The following is a 23,422-nucleotide window of genomic DNA, read 5'->3' as shown; positions in this document are numbered from 1 at the left end:
CAAAAAGAAAAGTTTTGGCCGCTGGTCAGATTCTGGGTTTACCTGATCCAATCCAGAAGCTTGTTCCATAACCGGATCCGGTTACTTATGAATGTGACATATCCTCAGCTCCCAGGTTTCACCTTCAATTTTGTGATCTTTATTGTCCCAAAGACTAAGCATTGTCTCAGAAGAGTGCGACTGTGGCTATGGTTCATACAGCAAAAGTTATCCTTTGATGTAGCTGGGGCTCGATCTGTTCACTGAAGAGAAAATTAAGATCCAAGCATTGAAGTGGCAATGGCAGCTGACCGGGAGCCAGTGGAGGAATTTGATTACAAGCCCAACGTACTGTACTCCTGGTATCATAAATATTCATTTATATATTGCATATGAATTGTAGCTATTCTTCATATTATCATGTTTGTGCCTCCTCATGCCTGGACTGCTAGAGACAGTTTGCTTTATTTTTATTCTGCCTTCTCAGTGCCTACAGACAGTTATTAATCTCTAGTTATAATAAAAATGGGAAAACAGATTCTTGGTGTTCCCAGCCAAAGGGTAAATGGAATGAAGAATCACCTTAGGAGCAGCTGTGGGCAGTTGTGCAGGTTACATAAACTGCATTACTGGTTTAAAAACAAAATTTCCATGATTTATTAGTATGACCAGTTGGACAACGTTTGCCTAACTTGAAAGATAAAGCTCTTTCAGCTATTTATACATTATGAGCCAAATCTATCCATAATGTTCATTGACTTCCCTGGAGTTAATTCACAGGGGAGAAATTTGGCCCAGTGTGTTTTCGTCAATGCACATCAAACATTTTTGTGAACTGAGCCCATGGAGAGCGAGATGGTGAAAGTAGAGAACTTTACAGTAAGACGCCATAATTACTTTTCTGTGTAATGAAAAGGATCGGGAACTATATATTATGCCTGGCTGCTTATTGACAGTAACATTAGAGACTCAGTAACAGAATCTCTTGCTGATTCATATGCATATTAGCAAACTGCTGAATCCCATTTGCAGAAAGCTGCAATGCAGATGTAAATCATTATTGAACAGCTGTTACTGGATAAACAGCTGGGTTGAAACACTGTGTTTAGGAATCATGTGGATTTCTAAACTAACTAGAGTTTAGAGACTAAACTAACTGATTTTGTTTAAAAACGTTAGAGTAGTGAAGGTTCTGTTGGAATATAATCCCTTTTAATTTGGTGCTTTCACGTGAAAGCAGCAGAAGCTTGTTACAAATTGGCACAGGAGCTTGTGGTGCTGGCAGGAGTTCAGGTACTGCTAAAACTTTGAAGGGGAAAGACAAGAAAGGAATGAAGCTCTTCTGCTCCTTTCCTTATCTCCAGCCATTAGGGATAACAGCAATGCCCCGGATATCATTCCATTCACATGAGCCCATTTAGTGGTTGTGCACTGATGAGCACCTGAGGCTACATCAGTACCTCCATTACAAACAAACTCCTCTCTGTCTTTTAGGCTGTCACCACGGTTCCCTTGGTCCAGGGGTGGGCAATTATTTCAGCTGGAGGGCCACTTAACAAGTTTTGGTGAACTGCTGAGGGCTTCATGCTCAAAATCTTTCAGACAATATCATTTTAACAAATTATAGATAAAAAAAATTGTACTAAAAATCAAATGTCTACTATAACATTTTTTTTTCCAAAAAAATATATTTGTCCTGATTTATGTTTTTGATTAGTGTATGTAGAGGCAATTGCGTAACAGCTCAAAATAAAGTCTCACTATATTGTGCATGTAGGTGGGTGAGGGGAGGAGTGTTGGGGGTATGCTTGTGAGGGAGTGAGTGTTTGTGGGTGGGTGGGGTGTGTGTGGCATGGTGAGTGTGTACGTGTGTGTGGGCTGCCTGCATGTTATGCCCTGGGAGCCAGGCAGGGGTGTGATGAGCAGCCACCTTCAAGTTACCAAGTGGGTGAAAGACAGCCAGGAGCTGGAGCCCTGCATGCTAGGGCAGGAGCTGTCCAGCTTCAGCTTCCCCTCACCCCTTACCTGGCTGGGCATGTGGTTCTGTGGGAAATGATGGTGGCTGTGAGGACACTTGCCAGGTACCGCATGGCCAGCAAGGTCAGAAGGTGAGGAGAAGCCACAGCTGGGCATCTCCTGCATTAGCATGTGGGGCTCCTGCTCCTGGCTGCCTTTTACTCACTTGGCCACTTGCAGGTGGCTGCTCATTACACTGGGTGGCTGAAGGGTGGAAGGTGGATGGGAGCTTCAGCTGGAGCCTGCTCAGTGGGGCAGGAGCTTCCCAGCTTCAGCTTCTGCCTGCCTGGCTGGGCATGTGATGCCCAGCATGCACCCCCACACTCACCATTGCTTTCCCATGTTATCTGCTGCTCTGAGTGGTGCTGCAGGGTCAGGAGAAGGAGCCACTGGAGGTGGAGGGACCTGAGCAGTACCCAGGCAGCTGCAACAGCACCAGAAGCAGCCCTGCCAGGAGGCTGTGCACACTGGTCAGGACTGGGACTGGCAGGTACAGAGAGAAGCACGGTGCAGATTGTTCTGGGCAGGAGCAGGCAGTGCTCAGCCCCATGCAGAGTGTTGCAGGGGCAGCCATGAGCCAGATGCAATCAATTGGTGGGCCTGATCTGGCCCATGGGCTGTATGTTGCCCACCCCTGCTCTACGAGCATTGCAACTCTCTAGGTGAAGAGACTCTGGATTCTATTGATGTCCCTGGCTTTGTTGAAGTCAATGGGAATTTTGTCATTAAGATCAAGAGAACCAGGATTTCAGCCTGTGTGTTTAAAAGTATCCTACCAGATGCTGGTCAGAAATGCCAGAGAATTTTCTAGGTCTACAAGATGCTGCTGTGTTGAAAAGTGCAAATGGCTGTCTTGAGGTGGGTCTTTGATGTAAGCACTATCATTGGCCAGGTTATAACCATAAACCTGGGACCATATGGGGCAACTGACAACTGATGCCCATGAAAAAGCCAGCCTGCTTTATGGGTATTTTGCATCAGTTTTTCACCATCCCCAAGGGACGGCCCTGCTCACTAGAGTATGAGATGGCCAGGGTGAGGGAAAACTGTTACCCTTCATCAAAGTAGACCATGTAAAGGAACACCTTGAGAGGCTGGACACCTTCACATCAGCTGGCCCAGACAGTTTACACCCCAGGGTACTTAAGTAGCTGGCAGACATCATAGCTCAGGCCCTGGCATGGATCTTCGAGAACTTGTGGCGCTTAGGTGAAGTGCCTGAAGATTGGAAGAAGACCAATGTGGTGCCTATCTTCAAGAAAAGGAGGAAAGTACATCTGGGGAACTACAGGCCTATTAATCTGACCTCTATCCTGGGGAAGATCTTGGAAAAAATTATCAAAGAGACCATGCTTGACAAACTGGCTGATGGCAACATCCTGAGGGACAGCCATTATGGGTTTGTTGCGGGTAGGTCTTGCCTGACCAATCTCATTGCCTTCTTTGACCAGGTAACGTATCACCTGGACAAGGGAGAAGAGATTAACATCCTATAATTTGATTTTAAAAAAGCCTTTGATCTGGTGTCTCATGATCATCTCATGGAAAAATTGGCCAACTGTGGCCTTGGCTACATCACAGTCCAATGGCTGGGGAATTGGCTCTGAGGTCAGACCCAGAAAGTGGTAATTGACGGAAGCAAATCATCGTGGTGCGCCGTGACCAGTGGGGTCCCCCAAGGCTTTGTCCTTGGGTCTATACTCTTTAACATCTTTATTAATGATGTAGACATTGGTATCAGAAGCTGACTGGCCAAGTTCACTGATGACACCAAACTTTGGGGTAAAGCGTCCACACCTGAGGACCAGATGGCAATCCAGTCTGACCTAGACAGGCTCAGAAAATGGGTGGATGTAAACTTGATGGTCTTCAACACCAAAAAATGCAAAGTACTCCATTTGGAAAAACCCCTCTGCTGTAGACTTATAGGCTTGGCAGTGCTACGCTTGCTAGCACCATGGCTGAAAGGGACTTGGGGGTCATGATTGACCACAAGATGAACATGGGCCACCAATGCAATGTTGTAGCTGGTAAAGCAAGCAAAATTCTGGCTTGCATCCATAGATGCTTCTCAAGCAAATCCCAGGATGTCATCCTCCCGCTGTACTCGGCCTTAGTGAGGTTGCAGCTGGAGTACTGCATCCAATTATGGGCTCCACAATTTAAAAAGGATGTGGAGAAGCTTGAGAGAGCCCAGAGGAGAGCCACGAAATTGATCAGAGGGCAGAAGAACAGGTCTTATGAAGAGAGGCTGAGAGCCATGGGACTCTTCAGCCTGGAAAAGCGCAGGCTCAGGGGGAACCTGGTGGCTGTCTATAAGTGTATAAGGGGTATATATCAGAGTCAGGGGGAATTCCTGTTCAACAGAGCACCCCAAGGGATGACAAGGTCAAATGGTCACAAACTCCTCCAAGACCATGTTAGGCTGGACATAAAGAAGAACTTCTTTACTGTCCGAGCTCCTGAGGCCTGGAACAGACTGCCTCGAGAGGTGATGCAAGCACCTACTCTGGATACATTTAAGAGACATTTGGATGATTATCTTGCTGGGATTCTTTGATGCTAGCTGACTTTCTGCCCTTGGGGCAGGGGGCTGGACTCGGTGATCTTCAGAGGTCCTTTCCAGCCCTAATGTCTATGAAATCTATGAAATAAGCATGGATGTGCTTAAGTTTAGATGCAGCAGAAGTACCAATTAATCTCTTTATGCTGTGAGAGAGCTGTAAACAATGGAGGAGGCAGCTACCAGCCAAAGTGTCAGGCCACATGGCAAGGCCTGAGCAATGCTGAGCCATGCAGACTGGGGGAGGCTGGTTGAAAGATACAGAACTGAATTGGGAGTCTGATTTTCAGGCTGTGAGTAAATTTTGTGACAAGAGTGAGAGAAAACAACATGGGCTTGAAGAATTATCCCAAAGAAAGGTTGTAAAGCATGAACAATTAGAATCCATGTCTGTCTCTGTTTGTCTTTCTCTTTCTTGTTCCTTCCTGCACCCTGCTGTGCTTTCTACTAGAATAAAGAATATGAAAAAATTTGTCCCTGGAACTGAACAAAGAATCAATTCTGACTGATTGGCAAGAGGCTCCATGTCTGGGAAGGACTTTGGCCCTATCCTCTAATTTGTCAAGGTCACTCTGAATCCTAGCCCTACCCTCCAGTGTATCTACTACACCCCCTAGTTTGGTGTCATTTGTGAACTTGCTGAGGGTGCAATCCATCCCATCTTCCAGATCATTGATGAAGATATTGAACAAAAATGGACCAAAAACCAACCCCTGGAGCACTCCACTTGATACTGGATGCCAGCTTGACATTGAGCCATTGATTACTACCCATTGAGGCCAAGCTTTCCCTCTACCTTACAGTCCATTCATCTAACCCATACTGCCTCAGCTTGCTTGGAAGAATGCTGTGGGAGATCCTATCAAAAGCCTTGCTAAAGTCAAGGTATATCATGTCCATTACTCTCCCCACATCCTGAGCCTGTCATCTTGTCATAGAAGGCAATCAGATTAGTCAGGCATGACTTGCCCTTGGTGAATCCATGCTGACTATGACTAATCACCTTCTTCTCCAAGTGCTTAGGAATGGATTCTTCGAGGACCAGCTCCATGACTTTTCGGGGGACTGAGGTGAGGCTGACTGGTCTGTAGTTCTCTGGATCCTCCTTTTTCCCTTTCTTAAAGATGGGCACTATGTTTGCCCTTTTCCAATCATCTGGAACCTCCACCAGTTGCCACAGATTTTCAGAGATAATGTCCAGTGGCACTGCAATCACATCAGCCAACTCCCTCAGCACTCTTGGATGCATTGCATCTGGCCCCATGGACTTGTACATGTCCAGCTTTACTAATAGTCCTTAACTTGTTTTTTCACTGCTGAGGGCTGCTCAGCTTTCTTCCCAAATTGTGCTGCCTGGGAGCTGACCTTGCCTGTGAAGACTGAGTTTAGAAAGGTATTGAGTACTGCATCCTTTTCCTCATCCTCTGTCACTAGGTTGCCTCCCCCATTCAATAAGAGACCCACAATTTCCCTGATCTTCTTCTTGTTGCTGACTTCTTATTAGCTTTCACGTCTCTTGCTAGCTGCAACTCCAGTTGCACTTTGGCTTTCTTGATTTCATCCCTGCATGCCCTAGCAGTGCTCTTATACTCATCCTAGTTGTTTGTCCAAGTTTCCACTTCTTGTAAGCTTCCTTTTTGTGTGCTAGCTCACTGAAGAATTCTCTGCTAAGCCAAGCTGGTCGCTTGCCACATTTGTTAGTCTTCCTGCACATCAGGATGGTTTGTTCCTGTACCCTCAGTAAGGTTTCTTTAAAGTACAGCCAGCTCTCCTGGACTCCTTTCTTCCTCAGACTGGCTAGTTTGCATGTCCTGACACAAAAGGCAAGAATTAGCATCCTGTGTCTTTTGTAGTATTGTGCATTCTTTGAAAGGACATGGAGACACCAACGTATATTGCTCATAAGGAGCTGGCGATGAAGAGACCTACTTTGAAAACACAATACTTGCTACACCGTGCTTCGTTATGATGACCGACGTGGACTTCTTGAAAATAAGCTACTTTAGTTCCGTGTAGTTTAGTTTTCCACTAGGTGGCAGTACTGTCACATGCATTTTCTAGATCCCAGGGTAAGATGCTTCTTCACCCTGCCTTCCTTCCGCCTGAATTCAGACAACCCGGCTTAAGGATCTCTCATTGCTCTCTTTGCCACTGCTCAGTTAAAGCTGTGCTGCTTTATTCTCAACATTACCATATTGTAGGGGCAAAGCTAAGAACACAATTGTAGATTGTCCCCCAGCAATAAAGGATGGGCACTGACCAAAGATCTTATGCCACAACTAATCATATATATTGCAAATGAATGGAAACAATTAAAAACCGGAATACTTCAATACTGTCCTGGGATGTCCTGCCTTCATGGTGCATAGTTCAAAGAGGCAAGCCAAGCAGCCTGGTTGATACAGTTACTTAACTCTCAGGCATTCACCCAGGCTCAGACCTGGATGGGCCAGGTGCTAATTGGGTGGGGTGGTGGGGAGGCCCACCTGTGACAATCCTGCACTCAGTTCTGTATACTGAGGTGCTTCCTTGCGTGGCCATAGTGTCCCTCACTGGGCACCCCCATGACTTACCAAGGGCAGTGTGTTTGTAGGCTCAGCCATGCAAGGGGGAGAATCTTGCCCATCTCATGGAAGACTTTTCATGGAGTTTAATGTTTTCTCTGTATTTTTATTATTTCCCTCTAAATTTTAAGAAGGACTTAGGAAAACAGCAATGGGAATTATTTCAGAATTGCAGCACAGGACCGAGGGAATCCAATCTCTCTGCTATTGCAGGCAGCTTGATCAGTTTATGCAAGGGGTTGTATGTTAAAGAATGTCTTCTCAGATGTGCAGAAAAAATACAAATCTACAGTACTGACAGAGGGCTAAATCATCCTTATGAGAAGGGGAAGGAAACAATAAAAATGTTACAAATGGAAAAATGGGGAAGTAGATAGTAAGGAGTACAAAGAACAGTTAGGGAAGCTGAAAGTATCCATGAAAAACATGGAAGGTTTAGGACTGTATCTGAAAAACAAAATTTTGGCAACCATACCACTTCAGCACTAGACAAGGATGGTAAAGCTGACCCTCCTGAGGCAGAAAAAGCTGTAGTGTTTGGGTATTTCTGGTTTGCAGTTGGAAAGGGAGTAAAATGATGTATTCATATCTTACAATAAGAATGAAATATTTCGTATTCCATCAGGAGATGTGGTAGGTATTAAACTTCAGTTCTGACTGTTAAGCACTTCTAAATTGGCATGATCAGATACTGTGCCCCCTTAATGTGGGCTGAAGAGCTCCCTGAACTATTGATGTTGTTTTTAACACACCAGAGAATGATGGAGAAATTCTGGAGGGTTGGAAAAAAAAATGTTTTAAGGAAAAGCTAGCACCTTGCATGATTTTTTCAAATGCTTTAGCTTGCATCTTAATTCTGTCAGTCTTCAAGGCTAAGTACAGACAGTAAAAAAGCAGGAGGCTGAATTGATTTAATCTTCACAGGTTAGTCTAAGCTGCATAGATTGAACCAATAAGTGAGGAGACATTCACTTTTCATTCCAGAAATGCAGCCACATGTCTGCAGTGGCCCAAGCCAAAAACTGGGGGTTGCTAGAGCATGCCTCCCTGATCACTGGGATAGATAGCTTGGGTCAAGACTAGCCTACCCACCCTGTGAGGCAGGGGTTGTGGGGGAAGTACAAAGCATTCTGGGATGCTGGGGGACTGTGAGTTAACTTGAATCTAGAGGAGATCTAGGACAACTCCTCCTGCCACCAGCCGCTGGTGAGCTGGGCCATGGCTTTACCCCACTTCCATGAACCAGCTGCTGCTGCCAATGCTCTCCTCTTGCCACCTGTGCTGTTCACCACCCCACCATCCCTCCAAGGTAGAGCCGTGGCCTGAGGGGAGCAGTACTGAAATCCAGTGTTCCTGCCACAGCTCCATGCCCACTGTGGATGCGCAAATCTGAGGGGATGTGTGCCCCCTCCACCCCCTGACGTTGCCTGTGCCCCCCTGTCCCCAACACATTGTTTATGCCCCTCCCCTGCCCCATAGACTTACCTGTGGGGAGCTGCAGGGTCTGTTCTCCACCCTGCCTGACTGCCATGTGGTATCCCTTGCCTGATTGCCTTCCTCCCACTCCCCCCAGCCCCAAGCAGCCCTCTTAGGCAAGAACTCTCCCAGGCTGCAAGGGGAAACCTGCTGTTTCCTGCGTTTTTCTGTGATAGTCGTGACCATTTCAAATATTCTTGCAACCCACTTTTGTGTTGTTACCCACAGGTTGAGAAACACTGGATTATAGCACCAAAACCGCAGTTCTCAGATCCACCCTTCCCTTCCCTGGACTTGAGCTCTTTTGAACGCTACGCATTCGCTCATGAACTTTGCTTTGCACTGGATTCTTCTGAGCTCTCCTAAAAGACGGCTGATGGGAGAGGACTCTAGAGCTGGCTGACCGTGACCACAGAAATGGTGAATACTGACTTTTGTTATAAGGCTTGCCTTTCATGGCATGCAAAGTGCCCATGCCTGGTAGTAGGGATGAGCTGATGTAGTAGTATTGTGCCAGTAAGGGGCAACAAAGGGTTCAAAGGGATAGTGACAGTTAATTAAACCAAACAATTGCTGGTCCTCTAGAATTAATATGGCACAATGTTGGGGAACATAAATGAGAATTTAGCACCATTATGGGGAGTACCAGAGCAGGAGGTGTAGCTGCTTGAGGTAAAAGCAAGCTTTGCTGAAGACTAAGGAAGAGACAGTCCATTATAATAATAAAATAGTTGCTGTTGGCAGTCCCTTGATAAGGGGATGAGAACAGACAACTTCACATGTCTCCTTTTAACGTATGGAGGCTGTTGCGCATCGGCAAGCATGTAATACTTCAAAGGGAAGGAAACCTTAATCCTATGCCAAGAAGAACCTAGGCGGCCAGGTTTCTATTCCACTGCAGCCTTCATCTGCCTTCGCAGCCATTGTGAAGTACTCCTTCTTCATCCGCCTGCCCCACCACTGAGGGCTTTTATTTGTGTTCTGCAACAAACTAATGGCACACGCAAAACTTCCCGATAGCCACTGCCTCAGTGAGGTTGTACAATCACAGCAGATGAAAGCCCTTCTTAGACAGTCACAGTAATTAGTTTGTTTATTTTTAATGAGGATTAAAGCACTTTTTCATCCTCATCATCTCTGAGATGTAGCACAGGAGAATGGATGGGGAGATGGAAGCGGGTTTATATGGTGACTTGAAATTGGGGATGAGAACTTCTTTTGTGTCCTTTAAATTAAGGGCTATCTTCAGTTCCCTGATGAGTGGTAGATGGCACTGAATCAGCAATTGCCAGCTGTGATAATCTAGTGGAGCCCTACTCCTTGCCTTGTGTGTTCTGGTTAGTCATTTTCTTTTGTTGGCTGGTATTTTTTCAGCCATAAGAATCCATAGGAGGCTGGTTTCCTTTGTATACAACATGTTAAAATTTTAGTTTGATTTTTTTTGTATCCTTCCTTTGCTCTGGGGCAAGAATGGGCACAGCAGAGGCATATGGAGTGCCTAGTACACAACTTGTGAATGGGTGACTAGACAGGAGTAAGAGCAATTTTAATGCCAGAAATGACTGTCGCAATTTGACCTCTGGTATAGCACAGGGCATGGAACGCCTCCCAGTCATTTCTGATCAACTTTATAACTTTTGGTTGAATAAAGAACATCACTTAAGAGTGTGAATCTTCAGGTGATAGAGAATTCAAGTTCAAAAGTTCAATGAGGGACAATTCATCCCAAGCTGTTTTAATGATTAATTACCCTCACTGGTAAATGTCTGTATCCTATTACTCATATGAATTTGTCATCTTTCAGCTTCCAGACACTGAATTTTTTTTGTCTTTTTTCTGTTAGAATGAAGGGATTTTTGCCATCAGATATCTTTCTCATGTAAAGGAGGACCATGATCAAATTGCCTCCCTCCATAGAGACACTGGCTTGATCAGCCTTCTTCAATGTCTCACTGAGCGCATGTATACAAGATGTTTACTGTGGAGTTGCCTAATTAGCTCCTCAGTAAATGTCTCAGTATCTACACATGCAGTGCTATTAGGATGGAGTAAACTAATTAACTCCACTGTAGATTAGTACTTGTAAACAGAAGTAGTATCTGGCTGCAGAATTCTTTACTCTGCAGCACTGCATGTGTAGACACTAACCGGCTAGCCCTGCAATGAAGTACCCTTGTGCCTCAGCAAGTCCTGTTGCAGTACACTGAGCCAGGTTGGAGCAGCCCCAGGCTGGCCAGGTAACCCCCCAGATCCTGTGCCAGCCAGGCCTGCTCTGATCCAGCTCAACATTTTTCAGTCCCAGGCATACATTCAATTACGGCGCCTGGAAGCAATAAACTCTAGTGCAATATGCACTAGAGTTTATTGCTGCACATTAATTGCACGTGAAGACGTGCTCACTATAGAAACGTGTTTCAGACCTCAGATCTTGTGACTCTCTTCTGAACTGCTTCCAGTTTTTCTACAAACCTTTTTTGAAGTGTTGACATCAGAAATGGATACAGTATGTCTGTAACAGTTTCACTAAGACTATGTGCAAAGGTAATGGCATCACTGTTTTCCTATTTGATGCGCTTTACTTATACAGCTGAGGACTGTGTTTACCTTTTCAGATACAGCATCATGTGAGAAGCTCATGTTTAATTTGTTATCTATTGTCAGCCATGAGGTTTTCCAGTACTGCAACTTTCCAGAGTCCATTCTGTAAGTATGACCTACATTCTTTGATCCTAGACAGATGCCTTAGCATGTGGCTGCATTACAAGCTGACCCAGATTTTATAACTGACATGATGCAATCACTATTTATGACTCCACTAAATTTTGCCATGTGAAGATGTTACAAGCAATGATGATGTTATGTCTTCTTTTGGCTAACTCCTAGAGACTGCAACATGGGAACATAGGACTTGAAGGGGTCTCCTGGGCCAGTCTCCTGCATTTGCAGGTAAACATTTATCCAGGGTATCCTTGAAATTGGCATTTCAAACCCTCGCACACAACTACAAGGCCTGATACCAGAAACACCAAGTAGACCCAGAAGTAAAAGCAATGGAGACCAGGGCACTGCCAGTGGAAGTAGATGTTATGCTTATGTGCTCATAGAATCATAGAAAATGAGGGCTGGAAGGGACCTCAGGAGGTCATTTAGTCCAACCCCCTGCTCAAAGCAGGATCATCCCCAGCTAGATCATCCCAGCCAAGGCTTTGTCTAGCTGGGTCTTAAAACCATACAAGGATGGAGAGTCTACCACCCCTCTGGGTAACCTGTTCCAGTGTTTTACAATCCTCTCAGTGAGAAAGTTCTTCCTTATATCTAACCTAAACTTCCCTTGCTGCAACTTGAAACCATTACTCCTTGTTCTCTTATCTGTCACCACTGAGAACAGTTGAGCTCCATCTTCTTTTGAACCCACTTCAGGTAGCTGAAGGTTGCTATTAAATCCCTTCTTAGTCTTTTCTTCTCTAGTCTAAATATTTAAGCCCAGTTCCTTCAGCCTCTCCTCATAAGTCATGTTCCCCCAGCCCCCTCACCAATTTTGTTGCCCTCTACTGGACTCTCCAATTTGTCCACATCCTTTCTGTAGTGGGGAGCCCAAAACTGAACACAATATTCCAGATGTGACCTCACCAATGCTGAATAAAGAGGGATAGTCACGTCTCTTGATCTGCTGGCAACACAGACAACTGTAATAGGGCGTGGGACCTGGGGCAAATCAGTCTGTGCAGGGCCCAGACACAGAGGTGGGGGAGGGGTGAGAGGGTGGTGAGCGGCCGGATGCAAAGCTGATCTGGCTCTGCGGGGCCCCAGGGCAGTCACTCTGATTCCCAACCCCCTAGGGACGGCTCTGGCTGGCAACATTCATACCAATGCAGCCTAGTCTGCCATTAACCTTCTTGGTAACAAGGGAACACTGCTGGCTCATATTCAGCTTATTGTCCACTGTAACCCCCATGTCTTTTTCTGCAGCCTGTATGGGGTGCATGGGATTGTTCCATCCTAAGTGCAGGACTTGGCACTTGTTGAACCTCATGAGATTTCTTTTGCCCCAATCCTCCATTTATTCTTGTGCTAACATAGTTCTTTAGCGTTTAAAGATGTGTTTATGGAAAGCTATTATCAATCGTCTTAGACTGTTCTGTGTAGATAAACAAGCTAGTCATGTCCACCCTGTTCCCTTTATCAGCCAATGATGTGCTCTTATAAAACAGCTATCTAGTTAGTTTGACAGGACCTGTATTTCAGTAAAGTATGTTGATTGAGATTAACTCTATGGTTACCTTTTAATTCTTTGTTTGTTCCCTCTCATATCAATCTTCCCCAAATTTTGCTCTAGTCTGCTGTCAGGCTGACCAGCCAATACTTGTTAAATATTGGCAAAACAATAGTTACATATATTCCTTTGTTCCCCACCCCATCCTTGGGAGCTCACTAATCTTTTAAGATTTGTTAAAAATCAAAGCTAATGGTTTAGAGCAGGGGTCAGCAACCTACATCCCCTGGGAAGGATCTGGGCCACTAAGTGACTGTATACAGCTCACAAAGGTGGGACATTGCTGGCAGGTTGCAGGCAATATAGCAACAGGTCGGGGAGGAGGATGACGGGGTGGCCCAGCTTCAGACCTAGCTCCATTAAATTGGCCTGCCATTCCTAAATGGTTGCCCTGGTTCAGAAAGCTTTGTAGTCAAGACGTTTATCTTGCTGGAATCCTGTGACCACAGGGCAGAGGGCTGGACTCAATCTTCCGAGGTCCCTTTCAGCCCTAATGTCTATGAAATCTATGAATCTATGAATTCTTTTAATACTCTTAGGTGCAAGTTATCTGGACTTAGAGATGCTTAACTTTGATAGCTGTTGTTTGACTTCTTCCCCCATTACTAAAGGAACAGAAAACATCTCATTTTATGGATTTTGCTCTCCAGGGATTTCAGAGCTATCACTGAAGGCTGGGCAAGAGCACTGTGGGATAGTGCTGGACAGACCAACTGCACCTGTCTTCAGGAGTGCAGCTGAAGCCAGCACAAGACCCAGTGACTTGCTCAGAGAACATGCAATTGCAACAGCAGTTAGTGGGGCACTTCCAAAGAGTGGGCAAGACCAAGCCCTACTTAAAATGAGCAACTCTCAATCCCTGCATATGAAGTAAGGACTTAATACTGCTTTTCTGGTATACTCAGCTTTGATAAAGAGGTGAAGGATATAGACCCTCAAATGAGCTGGGAGCACTTATGAAAACAATTCTTTTGCTATGATTGACAGCTGATTGGAGCTGCAGTGACTTATATTTTCAGTCCTGTGTTCATGTGCAGCCAAAGGTCAGTAGTATTCTGCCATCTAGGAACACAAACTGAAAGATTTTAAATCTACTTCGGATGCTTTTCAGTCTTTTGTTCCCTTCTTGAGAGTAAGCTGTCTGTGTGACTGTCATTTCTGTTCAATTAGGTGCAAGGGACCAGGGAGTGGTTCACCCCACAAGGAATTGGGGAGACTGACAGTCAGACTCCAGTGCCAGCAGTAGCAGACTCAGATTTGTAATGTAAAAGTTGGCATTCTTTCATCTTATGAAGGCAGTGGGGTCAGATGCCAGCCTCCATAGGACTCGTGAGCAAAAATAGCTGGATGATGCTTTCTCTCTCCTGCAGAACTCTTCAGTCCTTAGTAATTCCCTTAACATTCCCTTAACACTTTACATCACATATCTATTATTCAAACATATTTTGTTTAAGGCCCTTTGCTTGCTGTTTATAAAAGCTTTGATCATGTAGGTAAAACTCCCGCTTGCCTCCTGCATGGATCCATATTTAGCTTTGTTATTCCCCAAGTACACGATTAGCTTCACTCATTGCAAAGGAGCATCACCACACTGACAATGGAGTCATGAATAAGAATTTGTCCCTATGGTACCAGAAGGCTGGTTGCTAACAGTTTTAACAGGCACTTAAGCAAGTTAAATAGGCAGAAGTATGGTTAAAAACTAAAACACACAACCCCCTGTTGTTTTTATGGCTATGTTTTCTGATAAAAAAAGATTTTGAGTGGTTGCTTATTAGCTGCTGAGGGTTTCACCCATCATCTTCAGGTAAACAGGCTATGAAATAGCTAATGATAAGGTGTTTTTATTTCATGGATTAACTGGTCTCATTTCTAAGCACAGTTTCAATCCAAATCTGGCTAGTAGCAATGTTTTTCTTCTGATTTAGATTCTTAGCTGAAAGGTTTATTAAATTGGCCATGCTCCAGCCCAAACATGCACTAGAGAGCTTTGTTCTGTTTTTATGGAGTTATGTCTTAGGTAAGAAACACTGCAGTGAAAGACAGGAAGATCCCTGTCTCTGAGCAATTGCTAATGAGAATGAGCTTGTGATCTTTAATCAGGAACCATTCTCATCAAAGGCACTGAATGTGTTGCCTAAGGCCTCAAGGTGTAGTGCTGGCAGACATGAAATGTCCTCCATTTCATAAGAAGTCACTAGGGTTTTACCAGATGCCATAAAAACAAAACACTTGACAGGAGGCAGGCTGAGAGCATTGCCCTGCAGACTGACCATGGGTTGTGCCAGTGCTCTCTGAGCTTCTCTGTCTATCTGTCAGCTCTCTCGTCTTATACGTGTAATTTTAGACTGTGTATAGTGACCATCACAGTGAGATCCAGGTACATTACTGGGGTTCTTAAGTGTGATGGTAATAAAATTTGCGAAAAAAGGGCCAGAAGGCAGTTGCTGGAGTTGGCTTATAGAGATAAACACATGAATAACACCTGTATACAGGAAGGTCTTTTGTTGTTAGGTTTGGGAACTGACTCCTCCAGCATAGAAACTGAAACAAATAGTATTTGCTCTGCCAGTGACAAATTGCTGCCTGGGGCTATACATGCAAATCTCTTTCCTCCAGCACAGAAACTGAAACAAATAGTATTTGCTCTGCCAGTGACAAATTATTTCCAGCAACAAAGCTGTTCTGATTAATAGTAGATAAGAATTTGGTCCAACTAGAAAAAGCACAACTAACTGGCCCATCCAGCTGGTTGGCCTGGAAATAGGAATATATGTAATATGACCCTGCACCTCCAGTGTTGAGTCTGCAGTAAAACAGAAGAAAAATGTGACAGATTTGCTCTCCTCTGTATCTGCCCTGCAGAACAGCAGGGGCAAAGAGGGCCCCACCCAAGCTGAATGAGGACTATTACCTAACAACTCAGCATAATTTAGATCAGAATGAGGTCAGAACCTTTTGCTAATTGAAACAAAATAAATAGATGGATTATAAGGAAGATCCATTAATTAGGTCGTAATTTTCATCTATAATATGATTTGTCATGGTGGTAGGAGTTTTGCCAAAGTTATTTCTGAGTGGGACAACATTGAAGGCTTTATTGAAGTGGGACCATCAGACCCCAAAATATCTATCTGGAAAAATCCAGTAACTTATTGGCAGGGACCACAAGGGAACCCTTTCAACATGTTTGTAGCCACAGTATGGATTTGTTTCCCTTTCTTTACACACAGACATTAATATCCTTTATGGAGTTATCTGCTCTCCCACAAAAGCAGATTGTGATTTCTCAGGGGCAGCTATGAAATGAGGAAAAAGTCCTGTGGAGTTAGTGGAGCGATGGACAGATGCTGCCATTGAGAGCCATCACAGGTGATGTGGGTGAACTATTGGTGATAATTAAAATGAAGGGCTCTTAGAGAAGTTCTTAAGGTTTATGAGGAATAGAAGTAAAAGGAAACAGAGTAATTGTAGGAGGAAGGAGGGGAAGCAGAGTGCTTGGAAAGCAGTAGGAAGGATGGTCTTTCTCTTTCTTTTTCCCCTCCTCTTTAAAATACCCTGTAAGTTTCCCCTTCTGTCTTTGGGTGCCTGACTTTGAAAGCCCCTTTACATACTCCCTCCCTCGATGCTTACCTTGGAGAACTCTGTTTATGATAGTAACTTGCCCTAAATGATTTCCTTGCAGAGAAAGATTAAGATAGAAAAACACACCTTACCTGCCAGAAATGCTTGAGACAACTCCCCTTCCCCACTCTTCCCATCTTTAGCAGGCCTTGGGTCCTTGTCCTGGTCCTCAGTCTGGTGTGTTATGGCAGCCAGTTTTACCATTGGTTCTCACACTTTTCATGCACTGGACTCCCCTGTGGGCTAGTGATACCCAGATCATCCCAATGCTACACAGACAAGATTAACATGATCTCAGAGGAGCTATTTGATCCTGTTTCCTCTTTCCTTGATATGTATACTGTTGATTTCCTCTCTCTGATTAAGGATTTGACAGTTACCAGTCACAAATTTCACCTCCCACAACCCCTACTTGGTTTAATATTTCCCAGATTCCTTTCAATTTGGTTTCTTCAGTAAATTGCTGCCGTATCAAATTTGGTGACATCTGTCCATCATATTTGTCTCCTCCTGTAGCCTTGTTTTAACTTAGTTGTACCACTCAGCTGTACTGACATAATAGAAGTACAACCCTCCCCCCAAGAATGTGGACATGGCCCCATATGTTGGCAAATTGTATTCCTGAATCAGAAAGGGACTTGCAGGGGTTGCATTGGTATAAGTGTTTAGTTTTTTAAAAAAAAACCCATATCCTTTTCAAAATAGGAGAAATCCTGTGTGTAGATCAGGCCTGACATCTTGTTGGCTTTTTGTGACTGTCAGTTTGTTCTGAGCTAAGAGCTTTACTGAACGCTCCAAAGTTATGCCCAGGTGTGACAGGAGTATCAATATTGGAGCCTTTCTGGGAGTGGCTCTGCCCTCCTATAATGGGCCAACCGCCTGCTTACCTCCTGCCACGCCTTGATCTTATTTGATTAGAAGATGGTTGGAATCAGCTGGAGGCTGCCCATTTTTCCACCCCCCGGTGACAGGGGGCGCTACCTGTGGCTCCTTTTCCTCCCCTGCACCGCAGCCCAAGCCTCGCAGATGGAGTTGACATGGTTTAACCTGGGCCTTGTTGTTTTCTGGCCCTCCTCTTTACTCCCGGGGCTTCTCACTGCTCCCTAGCTCCGGGGCTCCTCCCTACTGCCCCCTAGCTCCGGGGCTCCTCCCTACTGCCCCCTCTCGCTCTGGGGCTTCTGGGCTGGGGCCAATGCACCTCCTAACAATGCTGCGCCTTCTCCAGCGCCAGGAGGCCCCACGCTACCGTGGAGCTCCTATGAGGCCTCCTCTACCCCAATAGCCTTGTCCGGTCCTCCGGTCAAAACAGTAAATATAAAACAAAGCCCCTGGGCTACAGCATAAAAACTAGACAGTCTGGTTGAACAAAAATCTACTCCCTACTAGAGAGCGAGAGAGCGGGGGAAGAAGGGCTCCACCAACCTCAGCAGTGACCAGGGGATGTTCTTATGGCCAGAGTCCTCCCCTCTGTCTGTCTGAGCTGAGTCCCTACTCCCACAGCTGCTGGAGAGGGACTGCCTTCCTGGCCTCCTACCTGGGCTTAAGAAGGGATAAGCCCTGCCCCTTCCTGGTCAGCTGGTTTTACCAGTTGTCCCGGCAACCAGGACTCTGCAAGGTCTATTAGTCATTTGTATCTTTCCCTCCTAAATGAATTACTTGGACTTAATCAGCACTGAACTTCATCCGCATCTATCAAAGTGTTGCTTCGTGAAGATAGAGGACTGGCTGCTTCCAAATTAGTCTGACAAAGCACGGATGCAGGCAATCTGAAAGCTTTCCGCAGACCATTCTCTAAGGGCTACTTAGTTATACAACACCTTACAGCTGCCTCAGTCTTGTACTCCCAGGCTGCTGTTGTTTTCACAACTTTGCACACCTAAATCCCTATGAATAGGGGAACTGTAAAATGATTTACAGAGGCAGAGCATAGGCCCAGATGTTCAAGAGCTCAGCACTCACGTTTGTGGCCAGATTTCTAGAGAAGCTTAGCTACTGAACAGAGAAAATATGGATTTGTAAAAGCGCAAGCCCCCTGGCAGCTCCTATGCCAGATTTTTCAAAAAGGGTTCTGTGTCCCTGTGGGCTGAGCATTTACTTCGGTGCCCAAATGAAAGCTGAATTCTTCTAAAATGTCTGGTTCTATCCACAGATGGTAGCCTCCATTTGAAAATGTTTGTCATAGTCAAAGGTGGCGGGGAGCTGCTTTGCGCCTTGCGAAGTGGCTGTGCCCAGAGCAGTGCTGGCTGCTGTGATACTGATGTTGGTGGTGGTGTGTCCAGTCACTGCTGTGGTGGCTGCTATTTTTATGGCCCTTTCCTCCATTCAAAGGCATTCCCTGGGGCTGCTGACCTGGCTTTCCCCATGATTTATGCTACTGGCCATAGCATGTGGTTGCGCTGAACAGAGAGTAACTGCTCTAGGTCAAGATTAAAATGAAAGTCTTCTCTCCCTTGAGAACTAAACAATAGGTAGTCTTATGGATGGAGCTGTGTCTGCATTATGGGGATGTAGCAGCTCTAGGTGGCATTTGGCACGATTCTGTGAGGTTTGTGATCTCCGTGGTCTTGGAACATGACGGAGAATACACTTCAGTGCAGACTTCCCCTTCAGCATATAAACACTGGCTTGCATTGTCTGACTGGATTCAATAAAAACCAAGCTCTGTTGGCTCAGGCTGTGAAAAGACCACATCTTGTACCTGGCTTTGCTCTACTAGCAGAAGGTAGCTTTGTCAGCACCATGGCTGTCATTTGGGGGAGCTGGTATAGCTGTGGCAGCAGAAAAACTTCTGCCAGCAGCGGTGCATCAATAGCAGGGGACCGGGTTGCCATAGCATCACCTCTGATGAAGTGAACTGGAGTTCGTGAAAGCTTATGCTCTATATATAGCTTATTTAGTTACAATTGGCTGGTGTGATTGCGGAGCCATTGGCACGGCTGTTCAAGGACTCCTGGTGTTTGGGCCAAGTCCCTGAAGACTGGAAAAGGGCCAATGTGGTCCCTATTTTCAAGAAGGGGAGAAGAGCTTGGCAACTGCAGGCCAGTCAGCCTCACTTCTATACTGGGGAAGGGCTTTGAAAAAATTATCAAGGACCACATTTGTGAGAGCCCTGCAGGGGTAGTGATGTTGAGGGATAACCAGCATGGGTTCATGCAAGGCCGACTCTGTCTGACTAACCTGGTCTCTTTCTATGACCAGGTAACAAAAAGCTTAGATGGGAAGGAGGAAGTCGATGTCGTCTTCTTGGACTTCCAGAAGGCTTCGACACAGTGTCCCACCCAATTCTGGTGGGCAAGCTGAGGGACTGCAGCATTGATGAATGCATGGTCACATGGGTGGCAAACTGGCTCCAGAGGCGCACCCAGAGGGTGGTGGTGGATGGGTCAATATTGACCTGGGAGGGTGCGGGCAGCGGAGTCCCCCAGGGCTTGGTCCTTGAACTGGTGCTGTTTAACATCTTCATTAGTGACCTGGACGAGGGTGTGGAGAGCACCCTGTTCAAGTTCGCTGATGACACCAAGCTGTGGGGTAAAGTGAATACACCGGCAGGCAGAGACCGCATCCAGGCAGACCTGGATAGGTTAGAGAAGTGGGCGGATCTGAACAGGATGTGGTTCAACAAGGACAAGTGCAGGGTGCTGCACCTGGGGAGAGGGAACCAGCATTATGGTTATAGGTTAGGGGCTGCTCCTTTCAGCAGCACAGAGGCAGAGACGGATCTTGGAGTCAGGATTGACTCCAGGATGAATATGAGTCGCCAATGTGATGAAGCAATAGGCAGAGCCAACCGCACCCTGTCCTGCATCAACAGGGGCATCACTAACAGGTCCAGAGAGGTCTTGCTCCCCCTCTATGCGGCACTGGTCAGGCCGCAGCTGGAGTCTTGTGTCCAGTTCTGGGCGCCGCACTTCAAGAGGGACGTGGAGAACCTGGAGAGGGTCCAGAGGAGGCCACTTGTATGGTTGGGGGCCTCTGTGGCCAGCCCTATGAGGAGAGGCTGAGGACCTGAATCTCTTCAGTCTCCGCGAGAGGAGACTGAGGGGGGATCTTGTGGCTGCCTACAGCCTTATCAGGGGCCAGCAGCAGGGACTCGGGGAAAGTCTGTTCACCAGGGACCCCCCTGGAGTCACCAGGAACAATGGCCACAAGCTGAGGGAGGATAGGTTTAGGTTAGATTTTAGGAAGAACTACTTCACAGTAAGGGTGGCCAGAGCCTGGAATAGGCTTCCCTGAGAGGTGGTGCTCTCACCTTCCCTGGAGATCTTCAAGAAGAGACTGGATAGGCACCTGGCTGGGGTCTTATGACCTCTGCCACCCCCAGTGCTCCTTCCTGCCCATGGCAGGGGGTCGGACTCGATGATCTGTCTAGGTCCCTTCCCACTCATTGATTCTATGATTCTATATAAGGTGCATGGTTATCCTGCCTTCTGCCGTAGCATCATCACCATAACTTCTTTCGTATGACAAAAGGTGTCTGCATCCTAATCTTGGTGTGCTTTGGTGTTTTTATCCATGTGGGAGCTCTTGGCCATCAGAGATATCACCAGGGATCACCATAACTAAAGCAGCAGGAGAGTCCTGTGTATAGATACAGCCTGCACTTTTATTCCCCTGCAGAGACACCTCTGACAATTGCAGACTGTGGCAGCACTGTAACCTCATCACTGAGGCTGCAGTCCTCCCCCATAACTGGGTTGTTTATTTTCCTCCTCACTGCTGCCCAGAGTTTGGGAAACTATTGCCCTTGATTTTGGAGGTGTGCCAGCCAATGAGTGATGGCAAGCAGCAGTGCTGTGGATGTAGCTAAGGCTGTCTGTAAGCTTCCTGGCATAAAGGTGGCAGGGTGGGTTAGAGCTGTGTGCACTGCAGTGGGTAGCTGTAGATAGTGTGAGAAGGGTGAGACTGTGTATATATTAAGCAATCTTCTCATGTGATAACGTAAATTGGTTTCAGATTCCTGGAATCACCCGGCTTGGGTGGGGGTGGGGAATATTGTAATCACAAACTTCAATTAAAACTGAAGTCATGCACTTGCTGGGCTGGGAGGAGAGGTTAAAAGGGATGACTCTTTGGTTTCACCACCAATACCAAGCTGCCTAGTGACCCTGTTGATTTTTGTAGTCATGACAAGCAAGCTGTTGGCCTGCTTTCTCTTTCTTCAAACTGTTTTATGTATAAAAAGGCTGAGGCCCATGGATCCAGCTGCTCACTTAGCTCCCTTTGTTTCTTGAACTATTTGTCTGGTGGCTCCAGTATTGTGAAAGAGGTGTCATAAAGGGTGTATGGTTATAGACATAACTCTGTGAGTATTGAGGGCTCTCTACTTCTATTGACTTCTTTGGGCATTTAGGATTCTGAGCACTTCGTAGCAGTCACACAAGCCAATGCAGAATTGGGCCCTAAGGCTTGTGGGTCTATGTCAAGAAAGTGCTTAAGAACCTGTACTTAGGTCAGATGGAAGCCAGTAATGTTTAAGCCATTCTACCCATACAGATACTTATTGTCAGCATTAAGCACATCCTTGATTTTAACAAACTGAGGGCTGTATGAGCCAAATTCATTGCTGCTGTAAGTCTTCGGTGACACTGATGGACTTATAGAAGGGACTGTGGCTCTACACGTGTATGACATCCATTTTGTAAGGTACACTGAAACAACAGTCAGGATTAATCAACCATCAACACCATTTACTACTTTGCTTACTGTAATATTGCTTCCTGCCATTTGTCACTTCAGTGATCAAAAACACACATATATGTGTGTTTAACCTTGCCACTGTATCACTCTAATACCTCTTAAATCCCAAAGTCAATATCTATCTATCAATCTATCATATATATATATAAAATAAGTCCTCTCTGAATCTATTTATACTTATGTTCATTTGGGACGTTTGTTGGAGGATTGACGCATCTCTTTCATCATATTTGGAAACAATGACAGACCACATCCTCTCAAAGGTTTTTCATTTTTAATACTGCAAGTTGTCATGACTAAACTCTTTTGGGTTTAGGAGGGGGAGGAGGGGGAGTTGGAGAGAGGAAAATGTCACTTTTTGAATAATAAAGGCAATATGTATTTTGTAAAACAGTGCTTCACAAGCTTCTGTTCATTGGTAAACTGGTGATTGTGATAATTTTACTGGGTTATGTAAAGAAGGGAGAAGGACCAGTAGAAGCTGGAGGTCAATTTTAAGCTCTAGGCTAAGTTGTCTTATGTAGTTGTATAAGAACTGAAAAAAGTATGCTTAAATTTTCCCTAAAGGAAGAAAAGAAGCATGCACCTGAAAAAATATGCTGCCTAGTGCATAGCATATACTGGCTGCAATAGTGTCTCACACTAGTCGAACTGTCCTTTCAAGAGTGTGGGATGGTGCCATGCAATGTTAATACTGTTAGGTGTATAAAAATGATTCACAAGATAAACCCAAGTTTTTCAAAGAGAAATCCATAATGTTAAAAATATTCTGCTTTGTTGTGGGCTTTGAGTTATTTGCAGCAGAAAAATTGCTCCATTATTTTTTCTGTAGTTAAAAAATAAGTAAAAATTAAGAGCTGATATTTTTGGAGGAGTGCCTTGAGTCTGGAAAGATTGACAATTGCTGCTCTAATCTATAACCATGAGGATACAGGAGGTGCTGCTCTGACCTCATGCTGTACAGACTTGTCCGTGAGAGTGTGTGTGTGTATATATATATATAACCACCCTCCACTGTTATATAATCCAAATTATTGCATGAGTTAGAACAGGCCAGCACTGTTCTGAAAAGTACATAACACACAGGAGCTATCAGCTCATTCTAATATAATAAAAGGCTTAGTCTGTGTGTGTGTGTGTGTGTGTGTGTGTGTGTGTGTGTATGTGTGTGTGTCTGTAACACTTTTGTCCAGCTGCATGTGCTGATTGGCTGTGGGCCAGGGCCAGCGG

The 23,422-nt window shown here is 45.4% G+C and overlaps 1 long non-coding RNA gene across 3 annotated transcripts in view; it reads left to right on the top strand.

The window, feature by feature from the left end:
- The window catches only part of LOC109311654, a 31,187-nt gene extending 16,462 nt beyond the window's left edge, over positions 1-14,725 (top strand). Inside the window, exons 1-4 of one of the 3 annotated variants that reach the window (XR_002101558.1) lie at positions 8,828-9,018; positions 11,211-11,301; positions 13,522-13,741; positions 14,042-14,725. This is a non-coding gene — a long non-coding RNA (uncharacterized LOC109311654). Of the gene's footprint in view, positions 1-8,827; positions 9,019-11,210; positions 11,302-11,470; positions 11,545-13,521; positions 13,742-14,041 lie in introns of those variants that run through there. The other 2 variants (XR_002101557.1, XR_002101559.1) reach the window with 2 other exon arrangements.
- The last annotated feature ends 8,697 nt before the right edge of the window (positions 14,726-23,422 follow it).

This window comes from Crocodylus porosus, unplaced genomic scaffold, assembly GCF_001723895.1.
Source record: "Crocodylus porosus isolate Cpor-Errol unplaced genomic scaffold, CroPor_comp1, whole genome shotgun sequence".
Classification (NCBI taxonomy): domain Eukaryota; kingdom Metazoa; phylum Chordata; order Crocodylia; family Crocodylidae; genus Crocodylus; species Crocodylus porosus.
Note: the sequence above shows the minus strand (reverse complement) of the source record. Positions and strands in the feature narration are given on the sequence as shown.